The sequence below is a fragment of the Acipenser ruthenus genome, chromosome 30 (genome assembly GCF_902713425.1).
Source record: "Acipenser ruthenus chromosome 30, fAciRut3.2 maternal haplotype, whole genome shotgun sequence".
Taxonomy (NCBI): Eukaryota; Metazoa; Chordata; class Actinopteri; order Acipenseriformes; family Acipenseridae; genus Acipenser; species Acipenser ruthenus.
Genome location: NC_081218.1, coordinates 7,648,661 through 7,672,782, shown reverse-complemented (window position 1 = coordinate 7,672,782; position 24,122 = coordinate 7,648,661). Strand labels below are relative to the sequence as shown.

Sequence of the window (24,122 nt, the reverse complement as noted above, 5' to 3'; positions counted from 1 at the left end):
GCCTGCAGCCACACCTCCTTGAATAAGCCTGATCTCGTTTGATCTCAGAAGCTAAGCAATGTTGGGCTTGGTTAGTACTTGGATGGGAGACCACCTGGGAATATCAAGTGCTGCAGGCATTACATTTTTGTAATTACATTTTACAATTGAAATGTGTGGAGGACAAAAGGAAATTTTGGAGGAATCACCCCCAGCTCACTAAACATAAAAGTCATGAAAGCAGAAATGCAATCGCCTGCAGCCACACCTCCTTGAATAAGCCTGATCTCGTTTGATCTCAGAAGCTAAGCAATGTTGGGCTTGGTTAGTACTTGGATGGGAGACTACCTGGGAATATCAAGTGCTGCAGGCATTACATTTTTGTAATTACATTTTACAATTGAAATGTGTGGACAAAAGGAAATTTTGGAGGAATCACCCCCAGCTCACTAATCATAAAAGTCATGAAAGCAGAAATGCAATCGCCTGCGGCCACACCACCTTGAATAAGCCTGATCTCATCTGATCTCAGATGCTGAGCAATGTTGGGCTTGGTTAGTAATTGGATGGGAAACCACCTGGGAATATCAAGTGCTGCAGGCATTACATTTTTGTAATTACATTTTACAATTGAAATGTGTGGAGGACAAAAGGAAATTTTGGAGGAATCACCCCCAGCTCACTAAACATAAAAGTCATGAAAGCAGAAATGCAATCGCCTGCGGCCACACCACCTTGAATAAGCCTGATCTCGTCTGATCTCAGAAACTAAGCAATGTTGGGCTTGGTTAGTATTTGAATGGGAGACCACCTGGGAATATCAAGTGCTGCAGGCATTACATTTTACAATTGAAATGTGTGGAGGACAAAAGGAAATTTTGGAGGAATCACCCCCAGCTCACTAAACATAAAAGTCATGAAAGCAGAAATGCAATCGCCTGCGGCCACACCGCCTTGTATAAGCCTGCTCTCGTCTAATCTCAGAAGCTAAGCAATGTTGGGCTTGGTTAGTACTTGGATGGGAGACCACCTGGGAATATCAAGTGCTGCAGGCATTACATTTTACAATTGAAATGTGTGGAGGACAAAAGGAAATTTTGGAGGAATCACCCCCAGCTCACTAAACATAAAAGTCATGAAAGCAGAAATGCAATCGCCTGCGGCCACACCACCTTGAATAAGCCTGATCTCGTCTGATCTCAGAAGCTAAGCAATGTTGGGCTTGGTTAGTATTTGGATGGGAGACCGCCTGGGAATATCTAGTGCTGCAGGCATTACATTTCTGTAATTACATTTTACAATTGAAATGTGTGGAGGACAAAAGGAAATTTTGGAGGAATCACCCCCAGCTCACTAAACATAAAAGTCATGAAAGCAGAACTGCAATCGCCTCCGGCCACACCACCTTGAATAAGCCTGATCTCGTCTGATCTCCGAAGCTAAGCAATGTTGGGCTTGGTTAGTACTTGGATGGGAGACCACCTGGGAATATCAAGTGAAGCAGGCATTACATTTTACAATTGAAATGTGTGGAGGACAAAAGGAAATTTTGGAGGAATCACCCCCAGCTCACTAAACATAAAAGTCATGAACGCAGAACTCGAATCGCCTGCGGCCACACCACCTTGAATAAGCCTGATCTCGTCTGATTTCAGAAGCTAAGCAATGTTGGGCTTGGTTAGTACTTGGATGGGAGACCACCTGGGAATATCAAGTGCTGCAGGCATTACATTTTTGTAATTACATTTTACAATTGAAATGTGTGGAGGACAAAAGGAAATTTTGGAGGAACCACCCCCAGCTCACTAAACATAAAAGTCATGAAAGCAGAAATGCAATCGCCTGCGGCCACACCACCTTGAATAAGCCTGGTGCATTGTGGGATTGGTCAGGTGATCAGAGGAGGAAGCTACACTGTGCTAGTGGAGGAATCTCTGTTTGGGGATTTTATTCTGAGGTTTTTCTACTTTAATATTCATCTTTTTTCTTGGATTTTCTTTGGACATTTCTAGGACTGTTGTGATTGAAAAGGATTGTGTGCCTGGAGTTGTGGATGTACAACGGACAATGTCCCTAGGCATGTCTAGGCATGCCGGGGACACAAGTGGAGCTGAAAAAAGGCCTCATGGAGAAAAAAGGATTTATAAAAAAGAGTATACGGTGGTTGTTCTGGTTAAGGACAATTCAAAGATTTCAGCTGAAGATGTGATAAATGCCACTGATAAGCAGTGTGGATTTGGGAAAGTATTTGCATGTGTTCCTAAACAACAGGACAAATATGAAATTACGGTGGAGAGCAGAGAAGTGGCTGAAATACTGCTTGGAGGAATATGCATAAAGGGAAATAATTTTGAATGTGAGCCACTTTCTTCAGGTAAAGTGGTGGTTTCTTTTTTAAATTTGCCTGCATATATATCTGACCTGGACATTAGGAGTAAGCTAATGGCATGGGGAGTTGTAATCTGCTCAGATGTGAAAAGAAGGTTTTACCCAGGTACTTATGTTGCTGATGGGACAAGGTTTGTTATGGTTCAATTCACTAATGAAGTAAAGTCATTGCCTTACAGCGCAAAGTTTGTAACAGCTGAGGGGCTGAGACATTTTAGGGTGATACATAACAATCAACATAAAGTTTGCCTGTCATGTCTGTCCTCGGAACATCTACTCAAGGACTGCCCCACTTTCATTTGTTTTGATTGCGGGGTTCAGGGGCACTCAAGCAGGAACTGTGCAGCGCCGCGCTGTGAGGAGTGTAGGAGGAAGCCGCAGTGGTGCATTTGCATTGACTCGGACAGTAAGGCTGGGAGCAAGGACAAGGGTACTGACAGTGATAGAGGAACTGAGGAAGACGATGATATTACTGGACCACTGGAGCATAAGGAGTTGGAGGGCACTCATAAAAAAGCAGGAAGTGAAACTGCAGTACCAAGACTGAATGCTGGAGAGGAGCCTCAAGCTGCAGTTATAGAAATGGAGGCTGCTGATGACCAAACACTATCGACAGATATTGCAAGGGAGTCGGGGGACTGGGTGGAAGCTGCATCAACAAATGGGAAAGTGGTGAGTGAAACTGCAGCACCGAGAATGAATGCTGGGAAGGAGCCAGAAGCTGCAGTTATAGAAATGGAGGCTGCTGATGACCAAACACTATCGACAGATATTGCAAGGGAGATGGGGGTCCGGTTGGAAGCTGCATCAACAAGTAAGGAGGGGGTAGAGCAGGTACAAGCTGCTGGAGACTGTTCAACAGAAGGGTTGAGCATAACTTGCCCTTTAGGGAAAACTATGCTAACTGTGGCTGAGGGAATTGGAAATAACAAAATAGAGAAGGAGGAATGGGTTGAGACAGGGGGAAAAAAAATGTTTAGAAGATCGAAGGTGAAAGTGAAACCTAACCTTGATAAGATCACATCCAGATGTGTGAGGAAAAAGAAAGACATTGGGACATTGGTTTGCAAAACAACGGTTGCAAAAATGATTAAAACAAAAGGGTTTGATGTTCTGCAGGAAGAGGAAGCATAATGGTCAGGTTTTTGAAAGAATTGTTTCTTCTTTTTGCAGGAATGGTCTCAATATTATCACTTAATGTAAATGGGTTAAGGAATTTTGCTAAACTTGAAAAAGTTTTAATTAATGTAAATAAGAATGATATTGTCTGCCTGCAGGAAACTTTCTGGGATGACGTTTTTATTCATGATTTCAAGCATTTATGGAATGGGGACATCTATACTAGTAATTATTCCAACCACAGGAGAGGGGTGGCTGTATTAGTTAGTAATAATTTTAAGGAAAGCGTTTCTTTGTTAGAGAAGGATACCAAAGGGAGATTTATAAAAATGCAAATTAATTTTAAAAATAATTGTTTTGAATTGGTTAATTGTTATGCTCCTAATGATCAAAAGGAGCGTTTTGATTTTTTTACTGGCCTAGAGAGACACCTAGGAGCAGACAATGTCATTATGGTGGGAGACTTCAATGTAGCTATGAGCACTATTGACATAGCATCAGGAATGGTTTTCAAAGGTGATTATTCCAGAAATTTGTTGGCAAGGCATTTGGAGAATTATAATTATATTGATTTCTGGAGATGCCGAAATTCTTCAAAGAGGGATTTCTCCAGGAGACAGTTTGTACAAAAGGAATTAAACCAAAGCAGAATAGATTTTGGAATATGTCATGTTAACTTTCTTAGCTACCTGGGGAAGATTGGTTATAAATTCACCTCTTTCAGCGATCATGCTGCTTTCTCTTTTCAAGTCCTGTTTAATAAGTTGCATAAAGGACCAGGGTTGTGGTGTCTTAATAATCAATTTTTGAAAGAAGATTTGTTTAGTAAGGGAATTGAAATATTAATTAGGGATAGTATGAAGTGTCCATTGTTTCAAAATGAAAAACGAATATGGTGGGATAATTTAAAATACAATATAAAGAAATACTGCATTCAATATGGGATAAATAGAAATAAAATTAAAATTAAGAATGAGCAGGAGGTTCAGGTAGAACTTAAACGTGAATATGAGAAGGCAGCAGAACTGATGGATATGAATTATAACAGAATTGAGGAATTGCAAGACAAAATTAAAGGAATTGAAAATGAGCACTGTGAGGGGGCAATACTAAGATCCAAAGCCAGACATGTGGTGGAGGGAGATAAAAGCACTACATTCTTTTTTGGGCTTGAAAAACAAAGACAACAGGATTCCTATATAGAAGAACTGACTAAAAGTAATGGGGAAGTAACTGAAGAACAGGGTGAAATCTTAAAAGAAGTTTGTAATTTTTACACAGGGCTTTTTAAAAAACAAGGTACAATTTTGGAGGAGAGGGAGAAAATACTTTCTTTTATAGCAACTAAAGTGAGTGAGGAAGACAGGGAGAGTTGTGAGAAGGAGATTAGGTTGGAGGAACTAGAAGACGCCTTGCAGGATATGACAACTAATAAAAGTCCTGGTTCAGATGGGTTAACCCTGGAATTTTATCTTAAATTTAAAAATCTTATCTGCCCTATTTTATTACAAGTATTTAAAGAGGTTAAAGAGAAAGGTCTTTTAAGTCCAACAATGAGAATGGGGATAGTTACTTTAATCTACAAGAGTAGTAATGGTACGACAGCGTCTGTCACTTTTCTAAGCCCCGCCCCTTAACATCTTTTGATTGATTTATGACCCTAAGCCCCGCCCCTTTAACACATTTTGATTGATTTATGACAGTAAGCCCCGCCCCCTTCCACGCCCCTGATTGATTTATGACCCTTAAGCTCCTCCCCCTTTCCCACGGTTTGATTGATTTATGACCCTTAAGCTCCTCCCCTTTTTCCCACGGTTTGATTGATTTATGACCCTTAAGCCCCTCCCCTTTTCCCCACGCTTTGAGTGATTTATGGCTCTAAAGCCTCGCCCCTTTTTCCCACGCTTTGAGTGATTTATGGCTCTAAAGCCTCGCCCCTTTTTCCCACGCTTTGAGTGATTTATGGCTCTAAAGCCTCTCCCCTTTTTCCCACGCTTTGAGTGATTTATGACCCGTCCCTTTTTTACCGTACATCCGTCAAAAATAGCCCTACCTAAAAATGGCGTCTGTTGTATCCTTATTTTATAGACTATTACAAAGAAAAGATAGAAAGAAAGAAGAGAAAGCAAGTTGTATTAGTGCGTTGTTTAAAAAATAACGTATGAAAATGTAATTTAGAAAAAATGTTAGCCGGTGGAGGACTTTGACCCCCCACGTCCTCATTGCAGAGAGCGGGTAGAGCGCAGGCATGTTTGGACATGTTGTAGGGTATGACGCTATCTATGGGAGGGACTTGTATCAGGGTTCTAATAAAAAGGAGTTTCTTATTTGAGGTTCATACTGCTTAAAAGAGAAGAATCGTTAGCATGGATTCCGCAGCATTTGGCTATATTTCAGACAGCTCTTGCGACGAGTGGTTTGATTTTGATTATGTTCCAGAGAATAGGGATGCTGAAGATCCTGAGGCGCCGTGGCAATGGTGTGTATCTGAAAAAGTGTGTTTTCTACCTTCTTACGATCTGCCGAACCAGAGTCTACCTACCACCCCTCCTACGGAGCCGGAGATTCCAACCGAACCTGTCTTTACACCGTTGTCTCACGCTCTTCCTACAGAACCCCCGGAGGATCACGACGACCCCGACAGCCTTTACGGAGTGACATTCAGAAGAATCCTCAAGATTGTCAAGGGCCTTCTGGCCTCTCTACTGGAAGTGATCATAGACCGGGATCTGCAGAAAAATTGCGCCGGTTGCGCCGTGGACCACCCCAGCCAGAGACATCATAGCTGTCTCTTTGAAGCAGACTACGGTTATTTCAACAAGAGGTTTGAAGAACTAATAGCTAAAATACACGTACCTTGGTTAAAGATTCTGGTTTCTTAGGCTCTTCATCTACTCGATTTTTTCCTACCTCTGAACAAGATTCAGAAGCTGGTTGAGGATTGTTTAATTGAACTGAGACCTGAACCTTACATAAAAGAGAAGCTCCAGCAGCTGCAACAGGACATGGATGAAAGGACTCAAGAAGTGGTTAACAAGATAACTAGATCTTTCTATCACAGAAACTTTACAGAACCCCAGGCTCCTCTGACTTATTACGGGGTTTTGACTTTGAAGATGGGGAACAGCATGACTCGGGACAGAATGCAGAGTGAGTTGGAGGGTCTTCTGTTTGAACTCGTAGTTGACAAATTGGCTTCCCGGGCCCTCTTTAAAAACCCCTTGTCTGTCGATGTAAAACGTTTCACTGAGCTAAAAAGAGCTACGCTTGAAATACACGCCTTGGTGGATCCTAAATATTGGGCTGAAATGATTGCTGATTCTGTAAAATGTGAAATACCTTTAAATGTTTTTCTAACGGCGATGATCCCTGAAATGTTTTACACTGTGTACCCCTGTAAATGGGAGTATTTACTGGTGTTGTATACATACGTGTCTGAAGCTTGTCTTTATCATCTCGTCAATGGTCTGAATACAGATATCTCTAGAGCTGTAAAAGATACTGTGTCTTGTTTAATGCATTACTATGAAAGGCAATGTGCCTGTTTATGCGTTGTTTAAAGTATCCAATCATAATTGTTAATCTGTATACTGTGTGAATAAATCCTTTTGTACTTTACAATCACCGCATTTGTTTGACTTTTTTTCTGAAGGGATGACTCTTCAGCAAATGAAACGAATTTACTATGATGTTTCAAATCCTGGTGGGTTTGGAGGCCGACAGTCTCTACAGAGAGTTCTTAGGGAGGAGGGGTGTAGGGTTGGTGATAAGGATATAGCTGAATGGTTATCTGAACAAGACACTTACACCCTACATAAACCCTCTAGAATAAACTTTAAAAGAAACCGCGTATTTGTATCTAATATTGACGATCAATGGCAGGCCGATTTAGTAGATATGTCTAGTCTGTCAAAGAAAAATAACCGCAACAAGTTTATGTTAACATGCATAGATGTTTTATCCAAATTTGCATGGGTTCAACCTCTAAAAAACAAAACAGCTGGGTGTGTGACAAAGGCTTTCAAGAAAATCCTTGAAAGCGGTCGTTCACCCAAAAAATTGCAAACTGATAAAGGTAAAGAATTTTTAAACAAGTCCTTTCAAAACTTGTTAAAAAAATATCGTATTGCACACTTTACCACCGGTAATGAATTAAAAGCCTCTGTTGTTGAAAGGTATAATAGGACTCTAAAGACTAAAATGTGGAAATATTTTACAGCCTTCAACACTCATAAGTATTTAGATAAGCTAAAAGAATTGGTTCGCTCTTATAATAATTCTTACCATAGAAGTATTAAAATGAAACCTTGAAACAGAAGTTAAACAGAAGTTAATGAAGACAATTCCTTTAAAGTTTTTAAGAATCTATATACTCAGGAATTCCCGTACAAACCACCTAAATTCAAGTTTCAGATTGGGGATGCTGTTAGAGTATCAAAACTAAGGGCCCCCTTTATAAAAGGTTATGAGCAGACATACACGGATGAGATTTTTAATATATACGAACGATTGCCTAGGAAGCCCCCTGTATACAGGCTGAAGGATTATGACGGAGAGGAAATAAATGGGACCTTCTACGAGCTTGAATTACAGAAGATAAAAGGGACGGTAGATAGACTGTTTACGGTAGAGAAAATCTTAGCCAAGAAAAAAGAAAAAGGTAAAAAGTATTGTCTTATAAAGTGGCGGGGTTGGCCGGACAAATTTAACAGCTGGATCGAGGCCAAGCAGCTGCAGAATATTAAGGGGACTCCATCATTGTAGATTTCATTACACCGTGGCTACTGACAAGATGGATCAAACCTCCTTTTATGTGACTCTACCCAGTAACGCCTCAAAGGATATATTTCCGAAGAACACTATAGCCGATTTTACTATACGGTTATCAAAACCTGTGAATCTACAAGGAAAATGGCAAGTTGGATTAGCAGAGCTCCAATACCCTTATACGTGGGAAAATATAAGTGATGCAGAGAATAGATTTTTTACCCGTAGTATAGATACGCATGTTAAAACAGTATTTAAAATAGCCGCCGGTTATTATGATTCTGTAAAGGAATTAATCAACGCTATGAATAATGCTTTTCGAGATAGATTGATAGACATAGAGTTATTATACAAATCTGTAGAAAGAAAAGTTTATATACATGGAGATGCCAAATTGTACCTGTATACAGAGGGTCAATTAGGAAGGATCTTGGGGTTCTATGAAGCCGCCGCTGAGAAAGCTTATAAGAGGGGGTTTTATCCTGCAGACATTAGAGCAGGATTTTACACTTTGTATGTATACACCGATATAATAACCCATCAAGCAGTGGGGGATAGCTACGTCCCCCTTCTAAGATGTGTACCTATTAATGGATCCCCCAATGAAATAGTAACAATAACTTATGACCGACCTCATTATGTAGCTGTCAGTAAGAATTGTTTTGACACTATAACTTTGCAACTTAAGACGGATCAAAACAGTCTTGTTCCATTTCGTTTTGGGAAGGTCATAGTGAAGGTCCACTTCAGACCTGTTAAACAGTCTCTTTATATATAATTGAAAGGAATATGAAAATGAGGGTCTATGGAGATTCTAACACCTATATACAATATTATAAAAATCAAGCTGGAAATGGGATGCCAGGGTTTACTGGGGCTCCGGTAATGTACGGGGCAGGGATCGGGGGTATATTCAGAGGGCTTTTTAGAAAAGCTATGCCTTTACTTAGGAGGGGTTTTGATATAGCTAAACCTCATTTAAAGTCAGCGGCTAAAAATATTGTGAAGGACGTGGTGTCGAACGTGATAACATCCTACGCTACTCACAACCATGAGGACCCCCAATCAGGATCGGGGTTAATGGTGATGTCAAGAGGCTATAGAAAAAAACGTCCCAGTCCTCCAGGAGCTCGAAGTCGATCCCGTAAAAGGGCTAGACGAGCACCTTCTAAAACATTAAGCAGCAGATCGCGGAGGAAGAGGTCTGTTAAAAAAACAAAGGCACGTCGTAAAAAGAAAACTAGAAACATCTTTTAAAACATGGCTCTAGTTCATCATTTATCTCAAGAATGTGTAAAATCTGAACTGGATTTATTCACCGTGCCTTACACCCAGACAAGTATAGATAAAAGCCTTTATGTTGAAATACCACCGCTCTCAGCCCTTTCGGACACCGCCCCTCTTTAATTTTATATTGCAGGAAACGGGGAGGATTATCTGGACTTAAATAACACTCTTTTAAGACTTGCTTGTAAAATCACAAAAGCTGATAACACTGATCTAGATGTCAATAGCCCTGTAAGCATTATCAACTATCCTATAGCTACAATTTTCTCACAAGTAGACGTTTCCTTAGGCGAAAGATTAATTAGCCAGAGTAGTAGCACATATCCTTATAGAAGTCTTATAGAAGTCTTGCTCAATTATGGTAAGGAAACCTTGGAATCTCAGTTTTCGGCTGGGATGTATTTTAAAGACACCGCTGGCAATATGGATGTTGGAGATCCTGCAGGGGCAAACGAAGGCTTAAGACAAAGAGGTGTTTATACCCGAAGAAGTCACATATTTGAACTTTTAGGACCTCTACATTCTGATATTTTTTTTCAAGAAAAACTCATGTTAAACGGCCTTGATGTAAAAATTAAAATGATTAGGGCTAGTGATAGGTTTTGTTTAATGGCTGGCGATGCAAACCAGTACAAACTTCACCTTTTAGAAGCCTCTCTTTATGTCAAGAAAGTTAAAGTGTCTCCGGATGTGAAAATAGGACATGCTCAGGCCTTGATGACTTCAAATGCTAAATATCCTATTGAAAGGGTCGCTGTCAAGGTTTATAGCATTCCTAGAGGACTCAGAGTTAGTAATCAAGAAAACATGTTTCTGGGGCAACTGCCTAAATTTGTAGTCATAGGTTTAACAGATAACGATGCCTTTAGTGGTGATTATGTAAAAAATCCTTTTAACTTTAAACATTTTGATGCCAACTTTATAGCATTGTATGTTGATGGAGAACAAATACCCTCAAAACCTTTTCAACCCAACTATGCGAATACGCACAACTCTGTTAGAGAGTATTATAGTTTAATACAGGCCACTGGAAGACATCTGAAAGACAAACCTCTGATTATCGATCGTTCCGATTACTCTAGGGGGTACACCCTTTATGCTTTTGATTTAACCCCCGACCTAGAAGCAGGGGATCACTTTTCTCTAGTTAAAACAGGAAACATGCGTCTTGAAATGCGCTTTTCTGTTCCGCTGCCGGACACTGTAAACCTAATCATCTATGCAGTGTTTGAGAACGTCATAGAGGTCTCCCAACAAAGAGCTGTTCTCTTTGATTACTGATTAAATGAAATAGAGTCATTTAACGTGACCATGAATACTTTACAACTTACCTCAATACTAACTAGTAACCCTTTTACACAAAAGAGTTTTTATGGGGTTTTAGCATGTGACCAACTGCCTAAGGGTAGAATTAAAAAAAATCCTGCTTTGATCATCGTGAACACTCATCCTCAGAATTATCCAGGGGAACATTGGCTGGGCCTTTATTTAAAAGATGGGAACGGTGAATTTTTTGACTCATACGGTTACCCCCCGGATTTCGGATATTTTCCTAAAACTATTATGGAATTTTTATTCAAAAACCCTACACAGACTGTATTCAACAACCAACAGCTGCAAGGACCAAAGACCGCTACATGTGGACATCATTGTGTTTTTTTCTTATATCATCGTTCTAAAGGTCTTGCCTACCGTGAAATCCTGAAACTATATAGTGAAAATGTTGATAAAAACGATTATATGGTCTACAATTTCATTCAAAAAATATATCCCTCTAAATCAAAATATATGTGTGACGATGCGTGTGTGCAGTGTGTAAATTCCTGCCAGGCTTTTAAAAACAAATGTTTTAAATGTTAAATAAAAACGCTGTTTGAGACAATAAATCCTTAAACAATATATTTTTATTGAATGTAGTCATTTTAAAAAATCAACAAGTATATTTGACACATGCATATGTACATAAAAAAGCAAACATTGAAAATAAACAAGAAAAAAAGATTTACAAATGAATAGTCTTCCCAGTCATTTTTTCTCTTTTTCCTCCTTCTGGAGCTCTTAAGAGGGTTAATTTTAAAGGCCTGCACACGGCTGCGGGTCTGGGTATTAGGAATCACAGAATTAGGGATATTTATGCATGCTAGACCCTCTAGGAATTCATCCCAACCTGCTGGGGCCCTACGATCTGTAACATTACTGACCCCGGTAACTGTTTTAATTAAATCAACCATATGGGTTCCTCTCGCCACATTACCCCGTAAAATAAACTCTCCTTGATCGTTCCACGAAGTAGTACTAGAGTTCTGGATCATGGCCTGTAAAATAAATTCAGCATTCCTCTTGGATCTGTGAGGGACGCTTCTCATAACATAATCCTCTATCTGAGAAACTTTCTCTTGAGCAGTACTCTGTCCATCTTGAGGAGATGCCTGGGGCCCAGTTGTATTATCAGTGACAGCATCATTAGGAGGGGTTAACAGTGTTAAAGTATTAGTTTCTTTTTCATCCTGTTTAATCAAGGTTAGATACCTTTGTAAAAAAGCAGTATATAGTTTAATTTTTTCATAATCGCTAATATCAGTTCTCAGTAACACACTTTTCATATCGTTATCAAGACGGCTTTCCACTGCTTTTCTAATAGGTTCAGGAGAAGTGGAAGGGCCTTGTCGTAGTCTGTCAATCTGTTGTTGGGGAACGAGGTACATTTTCTGAGCATACTCCATACTTTTAACGTCTTGCTGTTAAAAGATCTGATAAAAAAGGGATGGCAATGTCTAACAAGGAACCTATAAAACCTCCTTTTTGGTTTACTGTTTTTCTCTTCTTTTTTAGAGGTTGTTTCTTATTACATAACTTCTTTATTACAACTTTTTCTTTTTTAAGTCTTTTTAATTGGGCTTTGGTCAAAGGAATATTCCCCCTTAAAGTGTTTATGGCTATTTCAACAATAGATTTGATAAGATCATCAGAGGCCTCTTGTAAAACGATTCTTCTCTGGGGAGAAGACCCGCTGACTAACCTTTTTAAGAGGGGGAGGTTTCTTTTTATTCTAGCCGACATGTTGTCTGCTGTTGATAAAATAATCTTTTTAAGTATCTACAACCCTTTATAACCTCTTAGCCTTAGGTTTTTTCATAATATAGGTAGCAGGCCAATCAGGTTGGAACAAACCTGTTCGTAACCGATAATCTTCAGGGGTCTGTGCTTTTAAATCTACCAAGAGATAACCGTACGGTTGTTTTGTCGCATCTTCAAAAGCTTCTAAAAAGAAATTAGAGTTTCGCGGGTACATCTGTCTCGCTAGGGTGTTAATCTGCAGCTTGTCTCTGGGATTTTTAAAAAGAATCATGTAATTAGCATTTAAGTTTATGGTACGACTCATTTTACCCTGAAAAAACAAATTTTGTACTAGATATATGTCACAAAGACGGCCAGAGTGGGTTGCGTCAGACCAGAAAGGATTTCAAACACAGACACGGTGGTTGTGATGAGCTGAGTGCAATGGCTGCACTCAGCGTTTAATGACAAAATAAAAGGTTTAAACAGAAAACACGGGACACGGCACTTGCGCCAAAATAAATAGACAAACGAAACGAACTAAACAGTGCACAGACAGACGAACAAAACACGGTGAGCAGATACAACTAATTTACGTTCTTACTTTGTTTTATTTTCTCCTTCTCTCTCTCCCGTTCTCCACTCACCGAACACCACCCTGAGTGCAAGAAATGTGCATCTATATATACTATTGTGCTGGGATTCAATTACTAATTAATTATTCACTTGAATCCCAGCACGTGAATTAATTCTGTGCAACCCCGTGCTCACATATTACATTTAACCAGCACGTGAAGTGATTTGTGCTCTCCTCGTGCCTAAATACAAATCTACACTTTTTAAATACACGTGAAACACAGACCCGTTTATATCCCGTGTACCAATCTATACACCAACATTTACACACGCAACACGCAACATACAACACAGATCACACAAATGCACACAGGGGCGGGGCACTTTGCCACATATACCCCCCCTTGTGCGCAGCACACATGGCCTCAACGGCCACCTCCCCCCTTAAAAACCCAGCAGTCCAGAACAAAGTCTCGGGCTGGGAAGGGAGGCTTCAGTGGGCCCTTGGCTGGCAATGCTGTCAGCACCCCTGCCGGTAGTGGCACGGCTGACAGCCTGTTGGTCCCGTCCTGCAGCGCAAAAGCTGCGGGGGCAGGTGGTCCCCCGACCTTCCCCTTCTTCGTAGCCGGCAGCTCCCTCCTGTGGGGCTCCGGCCACAAGAACTCCTGCAGCGAAACTGCTGCTGGGGAAAGTGGTCTCCAGACCTCCTCCCCCTTCTTCGTGGCCGGCAGCTCCCCTTTCTGGGGCTCCGGCCACCGTACTCCCTGCGGAGGTACGGGCAGCAGAGGCAGCTCCTGCTCCTCTGCTCCGGGCGGTGGTGGAGGCAGAGGCAGCTCCAGCTCCTCTGCTCCTGGCGGTGGTGGAGGCAGAGGCAGCTCCAGCTCCTCTGCTCCTGGCGGTGGTGGAGGCAGAGGCAGCTCCAGCTCCTCTGCTCCTTGCGGTGGTGGTGGCGGAGGCAGAGGCAGCTCCTGCTCCTCTGCTCCTTGCGGTGGTGGTGGCGGAGGCAGAGGCAGCTCCTGCTCCTCTGCTCCTGGAGGTGGTGGAGGCAGAGGCAGCTCCTGCTCCTCTGCTCCTTGCGGTGGTGGTGGCGGAGGCAGAGGCAGCTCCTGCTCCTCTGCTCCTGGAGGTGGTGGAGGCAGAGGCAGCTCCTGCTCCTCTGCTCCTTGCGGTGGTGGTGGCGGAGGCAGAGGCAGCTCCTGCTCCTCTGCTCCTTGCGGTGGTGGTGGCGGAGGCAGAGGCAGCTCCTGCTCCTCTGCTCCTGGAGGTGGTGGAGGCAGAGGCAGCTCCTGCTCCTCTGCTCCTGGAGGTGGTGGAGGTAGAGGCAGCTCCAGCTCCTCTGCTCCTGGCGGTGCTGGCTCCCTCTGCTGTGGCGGCTGGGCATGTGCACGCCGTGCTGCCTTCAGCAGCATAGCGAGAGGCTGCTGGGGGACACCAGCATCCTGCCCTTCTCCCCCCCAAAAATTTTCAGGGGGTTGAGCCTGTAACTCCTCCCCTTCTGGCTCTTGGGGCTGAACCAGCAGGCATTTTCCCTCTGCTGGTGGCTTGGGTCCCAGGGCTGTGGAAGCCCCGACTTGCCTCCCTTTGGGCTGTGGACGCACCAACTCCTCCCTTTTGGGCTGTGGACGCCCCGACTCCTCCCTGTTGGGCTGTGGACGCCCCGACTCCTCCCTGTTGGGCTGTGGACGCCCCGACTCCTCCCTGTTGGGCTGTGGACGCCCCGACTCCTCCCTGTTGGGCTGTGGACGCCCCGACTCCTCCCTGTTGGGCTGTGGACGCCCCGACTCCTCCCTGTTGGGCTGTGGACGCCCCGACTCCTCCCTGTTGGGCTGTGGACGTTCGGGCTCCCCCCACTCAGGCGTAGGACGTTCGGGCTCCTCCCACTCAGGCGTAGGACGTTCGGGCTCCTCCCACTCAGGCGTAGGACGTTCGGGCTCCTCCCACTCAGGCGTAGGACGTTCGGGCTCCTCCCACTTAGGCGTAGGACGTTCGGGCTCCTCCCACTCAGGCGTAGGACATTCGGGCTCCTTCCACTTGGGCTCCTCCCATTTGGGCTGTGGATGCTCAGGCTCCTCCCATTTGGGCTGTGGAGGCAAAACCAGCAGGCATTCACCCTCTGCTGGTGGAGATGGGGACAGCAGGTACTCACCCTCTGGTGGTCCTGCTACCTGGGCTGCTGTTCCGTTTATCGTTGCCTCCAGGTAGCTGAGGAGAAACTCCACACCTTCCTCCAAGGTGTTTGGGGTGTGTTCCTGCTGATAGGCCTCCCATCTCTCACTGTCCATCATCCACAGGGCCCGAACGACTATGGGTAGAGCCTGGGCCTCCAGCCCAGCATTCTCCAGGAACCAGTCCCGCCATTTTGTGGCGTCTTCTGCCATTATATATATATTATTTATTTATTTATTTATTTATTTTAAACAAAACCCCTCCTGGTCTGACGCTTGGAGGCGCGGCTATCCCACTTCTGACACCACGTGTCACAAAGACGGCCAGAGTGGGTTGCGTCAGACCAGAAAGGATTTCAAACATAGACACGGTGGTTGTGATGAGCTGAGTGCAATGGCTGCACTCAGCGTTTAATGACAAAATAAAAGGTTTAAACAGAAAACACGGGACACGGCACTTGCGCCAAAATAAATAGACAAACGAAACGAACTAAACAGTGCACAGACAGACGAACAAAACACGGTGAGCAGATACAACTAATTTACGTTCTTACTTTGTTTTATTTTCTCCTTCTCTCTCTCCCGTTCTCCACTCACCGAACACCACCCTGAGTGCAAGAAATGTGCGTCTATATATACTATTGTGCTGGGATTCAATTACTAATTAATTATTCACTTGAATCCCAGCACGTGAATTAATTCTGTGCAACCCCGTGCTCACATATTACATTTAACCAGCACGTGAAGTGATTTGTGCTCTCCTCGTGCCTAAATACAAATCTACACTTTTTAAATACACGTGAAACACAGACCCGTTTATATCCCGTGTACCAATCTATACACCAACATTTACACACGCAACACGCAACATACAACACAGATCACACAAATGCACACAGGGGCGGGGCACTTTGCCACAATATAATATACATAAATTCCTATGGTGCGTGTATTTTGTAAAGGCTTTCTGTATTTCATCATTTTCACTAGCTACCTCCATCAAATCGTCAATAATGATTAAATTGACTTTGTTAGGGGGGAGTAAGGTATCATCACAGAGAGATGAGGGTATCCCTTCAACAAATTTTAAATTGGGAAATTTACAAGCTAATTCATCGTATAATTTTTGCCAGCAACTATAACAGTATATTATATTCTCAGGAATTTGCGACAGAACCTGTGAAGAGTTTTCTAAAAGTTTTTTCACAAAAAAACTTTTCCCTGAACTAGAGGGTCCCGATATGATTGCTGCAAAAGGGATGGAAAGACGTACATCAAAACCTCCTTCAGTATCCATAGGGCAATGTGGTGTAGTCAGACTTCAATACTCTCTTATTGTACACAATCTGAAAAGTTTTCCTGTGTGGTCTATTTTCTAGCTGAAACTCTTTTTTATTTCTGTGAATTTGGGTCCCTTCGATCAAGATTTTTTCAGGAGGGGTGTCTCGATCAGGACTCACGAAATTCTGAACCAAATCTTTCAGAGATGAGAGATTAATAGTTTTGGAGTTTTCGTAATTAAGGGTTATGCCCTTAATTTTCAGACATGTTTTGCCGTCCTTTGTTTTATAGCCGTATGTTTTAGGACCCCCTGAAACAAATTCTGTAATGTAATTACCCGGTTTAAGCTCACTGGTCAATTCCCCTAGATAATCACCTAGCGGAGGGTTCCAATCTCCTGGTTTGCTCACAAAGATTACAGAGTCGGTGTCATGGTAAAGGCACCTTCTCTGTAGGCGATCCATCAGGTCATACAGTTCTAAACGAGCGTATGCGGTTGTAAAGGCCGCGATAAAGATGTTTACATTACCAGGGGGTGTGTACGAGTCAGAAGCGTAGCGCCACTGCACTTGGGCCACGTTTTCACCGACAAAGAAAAAATGGGAAACCTTGTAGCGTTTTGAAAACACATACTGAAAAAATTCTGCAGGGTTTCTAACCAACGTCGTGGATAATGGGTTTGTTTTCTGCCCGAACTTCCCCCAAAGACTGTTGAGAAACAGTTTGGAAATCTGTCTTTTGGCAGGGTTCACTGTTATGTTCTCAGGGTCTAGGGCTATACCTTCTTTGAGAAGGTAATCGCTGATGTACTTCTCTTTGCTCTGGGCATCAACGCATTGAGATGGTGTCACAAAGACGGCCAGAGTGGGTGGCGTCAGACCAGACAGGAATTCAAACAAAGAGACGGTGGTTGTGATGAGCTGAGTGCAATGGCTGCACTCAGCGTTTATTTACAAATAAAAGGTTTTAAACAGTACACAAAACAGGACACGGCACTGGTAGCCAAAAGAAACATATAAACAAAACGGACTAAACACTTAACAAACGGTGCACGGAGACAAACAAACACGGTGAGTACAAACAACTATTATATTTACGATCTTTTCTCTTATTTTAACTCTCCTTCTCCACACCCGTTCTCCACTCCCGAACACCTAACCCTGAGTGCAAGAAATGTGCGTCTATATATACTATTGTGCTGGGATTCAATTACTAATTAATTATTCACTTGAATCCCAGCACGTGAATTAATTCTGTGCAACCCCGTGCTCACATATTACATTTAACCAGCACGTGAAGTGATTTGTGCTCTCCTCGTGCCTAAATACAAATCTACACTTTAAACACACGTGAAACACAGACCCGTTTATATCCCGTGTACCAATCTATACACCAACATTAACATACGCGCGCATACATACATACACATAACACAAATGCACACAGGGGCGGGGCGCTTTGCCACATATACCCCCCCTTGTGCGCAGCACACATGGCCTCAACGGCCACCTCCCCCCTTAAAAATCCAGCAGTCCAGGACAAAGTCTCGGGCTGGGAAGGGAGGCTTCAGTGGGCCCATGGCTGGCCATGCTGTCAGCACCCCTGCCGGTAGTGGCACGGCTGACAGCCTGTTGGTCCCGTCCTGCAGCGAAAAAGCTGCGGGGGCAGGTGGTCCCCCGACCTCCCCCTTCTTCGTAGCCGGCAGCTCCCTCCTGTGGGGCTCCGGCCACAAGAACTCCTGCAGCGAAACTGCTGCTGGGGAAAGTGGTCTCCAGACCTCGTCCCCCTTCTTTGTAGCCGGTAGCTCCCTTTGGTGGGGCTCCGACCACAGTACTGCCGACAGCGAAGAAGCTGCAGTGGGAGCAGGTCTCCGGACCTCCCCCACGATCTCCGGCAGCGAAACTGCTGCAGTGGGAGCAGGTCTCCGGACCTCCCCCACGATCTCCGGCAGCGAAACTGCTGCAGTGGGAGCAGGTCTCCGGACCTCCCCCACGATCTCTGGCAGCGAAACTGCTGCAGTGGGAGCAGGTCTCCGGACCTCCCCCACGATCTCCGGCAGCGAAACTGCTGCTGGGGTTGGTGGTCTCCAGACCTCCTCCCCCTTCTTCGTGGCCGACAGCTCCCCTTTCTGGGGCTCCGGCCCCCGTACTCCCCGTGGTGGAGGTATGGGAAGCAGAGACAGCTCCTGCTGTTCTGCTTCTGGCAGTGGTGGAGGCAGAGGCAGCTCCTGCTCCTCTGCTCCTTGCGGTGGTGGTGGCGGAGGCAGAGGCAGCTCCTGCTCTTCTGCTCCTTGCGGTGGTGGTGGCGGAGGCAGAGGCAGCTCCTGCTCCTCTGCTCCTTGCGGTGGTGGTGGCGGAGGCAGAGGCAGCTCCTGCTCCTCTGCTCCTTGCGGTGGTGGTGGCGGAGGCAGAGGCAGCTCCTGCTCCTCTGCTCCTGGAGGTGGTGGAGGCAGAGGCAGCTCCTGCTCCTCTGCTCCTGGAGGTGGTGGAGGCAGAGGCAGCTCCAGCTCCTCTGCTCCTGGCGGTGCTGGCTCCCTCTGCTGTGGCGGCTGGGCATGTGCGCGCCGTGCTGCCTTCAGCAGCATAGCGAGAGGCTGCTGGGGGACACCAGCATCCTGCCCTTCTCCCCCCCAAAAATTTTCAGGGGGTTGAGCCTGTAACCCCTCCCCTTCCGGCTCTTGGGGCTGAACCAGCAGGCATTTTCCCTCTGCTGGTGGCTTGGGTCCCAGGGCTGTGGAAGCCCCGACTTGCCTCCCTTTGGGCTGTGGACGCACCGACTCCTCCCTTTTGGGCTGTGGACGCACCGACTCCTCCCTTTTGGGCTGTGGACGCACCGACTCCTCCCTTTTGGGCTGTGGACGCACCGACTCCTCCCTTTTGGGCTGTGGACGCACCGACTCCCCCCTCTTGGGCTGTGGACGTTCGGGCTCCCCCCACTCAGGCGTAGGACGTTCGGGCTCCTCCCACTCAGGCGTAGGACGTTCGGGCTCCTCCCACTCAGGCGTAGGACGTTCGGGCTCCTCCCACTCAGGCGTAGGACGTTCGGGCTCCTCCCACTCAGGCGTAGGACGTTCGGGCTCCTCCCACTCGGGCTGTGGACGCTCGGGCTCCTCCCACTCGGGCTGTGGACGCTCGGGCTCCTCCCACTCGGGCTGTGGACGCTCAGGCTCCTCCCGCTTGGGCTGTGGACGCTCAGGCTCCTCCCCATAACTGCGGAAGGGACAGTGGGCGAACAGGTGATCCTGGTCGCAGAGGAGGCACCCCGACGATGGCTTGTTACATCGCTGTGGATGCCTGGCCCTTAGGCGGCACTCCTCCTCCCTGTCCTTCACCTCTTTATCCGTCTCTGCCTCCCGCTTGGGCTGTGAAGGCAAAACCAGCAGGCATTCACCCTCTGCTGGTGGAGGTGGGACCAGCAGGTATTCACCCTCTGCTGGTGGAGATGGGGACAGCAGGTACTCACCCTCTGCTGGTGGAGATGGGGACAGCAGGTACTCCTCTGCTGGTGGTCCTGCTACCTGGGCTGCTGTTCCATTTATGGTTGCCTCCAGGTAGCTGAGGACAAACTCCACACCTTCCTCCAAGGTGTTTGGGGTGTGTTCCTGCTGATAGGCCTCCCATCTCTCACTGTCCATCATCCACAGGGCCTGGACGACTATGGGCAGAGACTGGGCCTCCAGCCCAGCATTCTCCAGGAACCAGTCCCGCCATTTTGTGGCGTCTTCTGCCATTATATATTTTTTTTTTTTTTTTTTTTTTTTTTTAAACAAAACCCCTCCTGGTCTGACGCTTGGAGGCGCGGCTATCCCACTTCTGACACCACGTGTCACAAAGACGGCCAGAGTGGGTGGCGTCAGACCAGACAGGAATTCAAACAAAGAGACGGTGGTTGTGATGAGCTGAGTGCAATGGCTGCACTCAGCGTTTATTTACAAATAAAAGGTTTTAAACAGTACACAAAACAGGACACGGCACTGGTAGCCAAAAGAAACATATAAACAAAACGGACTAAACACTTAACAAACGGTGCACGGAGACAAACAAACACGGTGAGTACAAACAACTATTATATTTACGATCTTTTCTCTTATTTTAACTCTCCTTCTCCACACCCGTTCTCCACTCCCGAACACCTAACCCTGAGTGCAAGAAATGTGCGTCTATATATACTATTGTGCTGGGATTCAATTACTAATTAATTATTCACTTGAATCCCAGCACGTGAATTAATTCTGTGCAACCCCGTGCTCACATATTACATTTAACCAGCACGTGAAGTGATTTGTGCTCTCCTCGTGCCTAAATACAAATCTACACTTTAAACACACGTGAAACACAGACCCGTTTATATCCCGTGTACCAATCTATACACCAACATTAACATACGCGCGCATACATACATACACATAACACAAATGCACACAGGGGCGGGGCGCTTTGCCACAGATGGGTATCCAGAACTCTCTTGCTTACCCTTCAGATGGGCATTGATATACCCTGTAAACAGAGTATCAGAAGTCTGAGGGAAATGCCAAATTTCATGGATTTTAGTCACCGTATAACCCTTCTCAAGGGCTTTGAACACCTCCACAGAACACCAGACTCCTGTATAAGGATCTTTCAGCCTCATCATGGGTACACGATTCTGTCTGATTTAGTGTCTCTGTACAAGTGCGACAAAGGGTGAACATCAGTTTACCACAGATTCTAGAGGGGAGCACCGGAAAATACAGACCCCTAGGGGGCAACACTGTTAATTTAAACAGACCAAAGTAATTACTCAAATCCTCAAAGTCGTGATAAATTATGGTGGGGTGCTCTATGGGATACGTCTTGGTCTTGTTGACAAAGGGGTACAAACTTGTGAAATCGTAGTACTCTATCCTCTTGTTTTCTTCAGCTACATAATGCAACGTGATAGCATTCGTACGGCCTCCGAATAAGGATTCTCGAGGATTAAGGCGTTCTGGACCCTCATATTTACTCACAAAAGTCTGAACCGACGGATCCTGCTTTTTTAAAGCATTCCATTCATGTTCCCATATCACCCGTACATCTAGACCATAGACCTTTTTCAGCATCTTAACCTTAGCGTTAAAATGCTGGAACATCGTCCCGCACGATTCCTTAGTTAAAGGATGGCTGTCATTAGAGTCGTAACACACGGCGCAGCCATGGTAGAAACAGCCTGCAAATTCATAGGCTGTAGGAACACCCTCTACAACCGCGTAACCATTTCTCACCATCGTTCAAAGCGTGCTGAATGTATATATTTTCAGTTTCAGCAACATACAACAGCCACTGTATTGAAGCATTTGAAAAACTCTTCTGCTGCTTTGCATAATTATCAGCGGGTACAATACCTATTGTGTTCTGAGGCAGAAATTTAGTCCTGTACATAGCCATGCACAAGGAGGCGATTGTAGTGCATTGGAAGGGGTCAATCTCGCCTACTTTGTAAACTTCTGTTTTGAAACGGATACACGCTTCTTTTAAAATCTCGACATCGTTCTTACAGTAAAACACCATCTCCTTTTTGAAATCAAACACGCCATCCTTAACGGTCGCATACCATGCATAAAAGTCCTCGCGGTCTTTAGCCATCATCTGGTGAATACCGTAGTACTTAGGATCCGGATACGGGCCCACATAGGTCTGGTTTTCAGCAGTATTGAAGAAATGTGGGAAATACCCTTTAGCGGCGTCAAATCCCATCGCTTTAGGCATAGCGCTCAGCCGCATAGGTAAAAAGTTCAAAGAATCAATATACCTCATATTGAAAGTTTTGTCAATGAAACACATCAGCTTGCTCCCCTGAGATATAATCTGGGGGGTGAGGGCATTGTGTACTAGATGATTCATGAGCAGATAACCATCATAACCTTTTGAGTTATGCGCTATAAAAGTATAGTCTTTATATCTGTAATTACGGTATCTCTGAAAGAAGGCCTTCACACAATCCTCTCCATCCCAAGACCATTCGACACCATCCAAATGGATGCAATGCAGATAATTGGGTACATGAACACCATCCTCCTGTCTACATTCAAAATCATAGAAGACATAATTCGTAGACACTTCAGGGGCCCTGAGAGGGGATATGAAGCATTTATGTGGGGAGTCAGGGTCTAGCGGGGCCTTACATGTCCTACACTGCGCTGCTAAACACATATGCTTTTTTGGTTTATCAGGATTGATGGTGACTAACCTACAACAAGATTCACACAATTTCAAGGTATCACAATGTGAAAACATCAGATCTAAAGTAACAGTGGAAGGGGTCCAAGCAGCCTTATGAGAATCATAACAAGATTGTGAATGACAATTTCTATGACACTCATCGCATTTAACTTTCCCCTGAGGATCCTGAACACAGGATTCTTGAAAGCAAACATTGCAATAGTTCTCGCATTGATGGCCTGCCTTGTTGCTATAGACAGTGTAGCAGTGCTTACACATGTAACGGGCACCCAGAAAAGCCTTCAGATTTACAATGCCGTAATAATGCTGGTCATGAAAAAACAGAAACACCGTTTTTGCTTTAAGCTGGGGGGTTGTTTCGTATCTTGCAAAAGTATCTGTTTCAGGACATCTGTAAACCACTACGATTTTAACTTCAAGAAGCTGTTCAAATTTAGAAATGTCTGCAAATGAAACCATCTGATCTTTAGTCAAACCCACTGCTTCTTGCAATTTTAACCCCTCAACCACACATGCACTATGCGTTCTATCAACTTTAGGAAGCATCAAACCCGCTAAACAGTAAGAAAAGCACAGCTGATCGTCTTTGTTATAACAGATGATGAGATGTTGGGCTTTCTTTTTAATGATACCGCTGTTCATAATGGTTGATAAACCACGCCGCACTCCCCCGCCTCGGGGGCAACGGATAACATTCACTACAAGCATCAGGGTCTCATCAGCCAGAATTGAACTATGACTTTGCAGTAGGGATTCAATATGGAGGAGAAATTCATCAATAGACAGAGTAGCACCAGTCATGTTTAGAAATACCGGGATATCCAGCGAATCAGCTCTTAACTCTAGGTGTACAACGTCATCCGGTTTCAGGGTTTCCCTAATTGAGGCTATCATACTTTCTAAAACCTCATGCATTACCACAAACATTTCACCATAAGAACCAAGATCATACAGCCGTCTGAAATTAAACCTGTACCTCAACTCTGTGTTATTAAAGCGAGCGTGTTGAATAATCTGTACCCCATTCTCAGTGTTTTCAACAGATGTCTCTTCTGAAGAGGTCGTACTAGCGCTATCAATTGAAGAAAAAGATTCCTGACTACTATCAGAGTCCGCATCTCTTATAAGACCGCCTCCTTGGATCGGTAGAGTGCCAGGCTTTGACATACACGAAGTACCAGGTCTTTCATTATCAACAGTGCAGGGGTCAGACAATTTTGAAGTACCAGGTCTTTCATTATCAACAGTGCAGGGGCCAGACAATTTTGAAGTACCAGGTCTTTCATTATCAACAGTGCAGGGT

General features: G+C 44.6%; 5 non-coding genes and 3 pseudogenes across 5 annotated transcripts; all 8 read left to right on the top strand.

Moving 5' to 3' along the window:
• On the top strand, nucleotides 1-119 carry LOC117967328 (5S ribosomal RNA). Its single transcript, XR_004661943.2, has one exon. It is a non-coding gene; the product is annotated as a 5S ribosomal RNA (ribosomal RNA).
• A 114-nt stretch (nucleotides 120-233) lies between these two features.
• LOC117970701 (5S ribosomal RNA) lies at nucleotides 234-352 on the top strand. The gene has a single exon (XR_004662962.2). It is a non-coding gene; the product is annotated as a 5S ribosomal RNA (ribosomal RNA).
• Nucleotides 353-463: 111 nt separating this feature from the next.
• Nucleotides 464-582, top strand: LOC117970703 (5S ribosomal RNA; annotated as a pseudogene).
• Nucleotides 583-696: 114 nt separating this feature from the next.
• Nucleotides 697-815, top strand: LOC117418944 (5S ribosomal RNA). Its single transcript, XR_004661914.2, has one exon. It is a non-coding gene; the product is annotated as a 5S ribosomal RNA (ribosomal RNA).
• A 100-nt stretch (nucleotides 816-915) lies between these two features.
• On the top strand, nucleotides 916-1,034 carry LOC117967458 (5S ribosomal RNA; annotated as a pseudogene).
• Nucleotides 1,035-1,134: 100 nt separating this feature from the next.
• On the top strand, nucleotides 1,135-1,253 carry LOC117967397 (5S ribosomal RNA). The gene has a single exon (XR_009309564.1). It is a non-coding gene; the product is annotated as a 5S ribosomal RNA (ribosomal RNA).
• Nucleotides 1,254-1,367: 114 nt separating this feature from the next.
• On the top strand, nucleotides 1,368-1,486 carry LOC117970699 (5S ribosomal RNA; annotated as a pseudogene).
• Nucleotides 1,487-1,586: 100 nt separating this feature from the next.
• On the top strand, nucleotides 1,587-1,705 carry LOC117418941 (5S ribosomal RNA). Its single transcript, XR_004546976.3, has one exon. It is a non-coding gene; the product is annotated as a 5S ribosomal RNA (ribosomal RNA).
• Nucleotides 1,706-24,122: the final 22,417 nt, after the last annotated feature.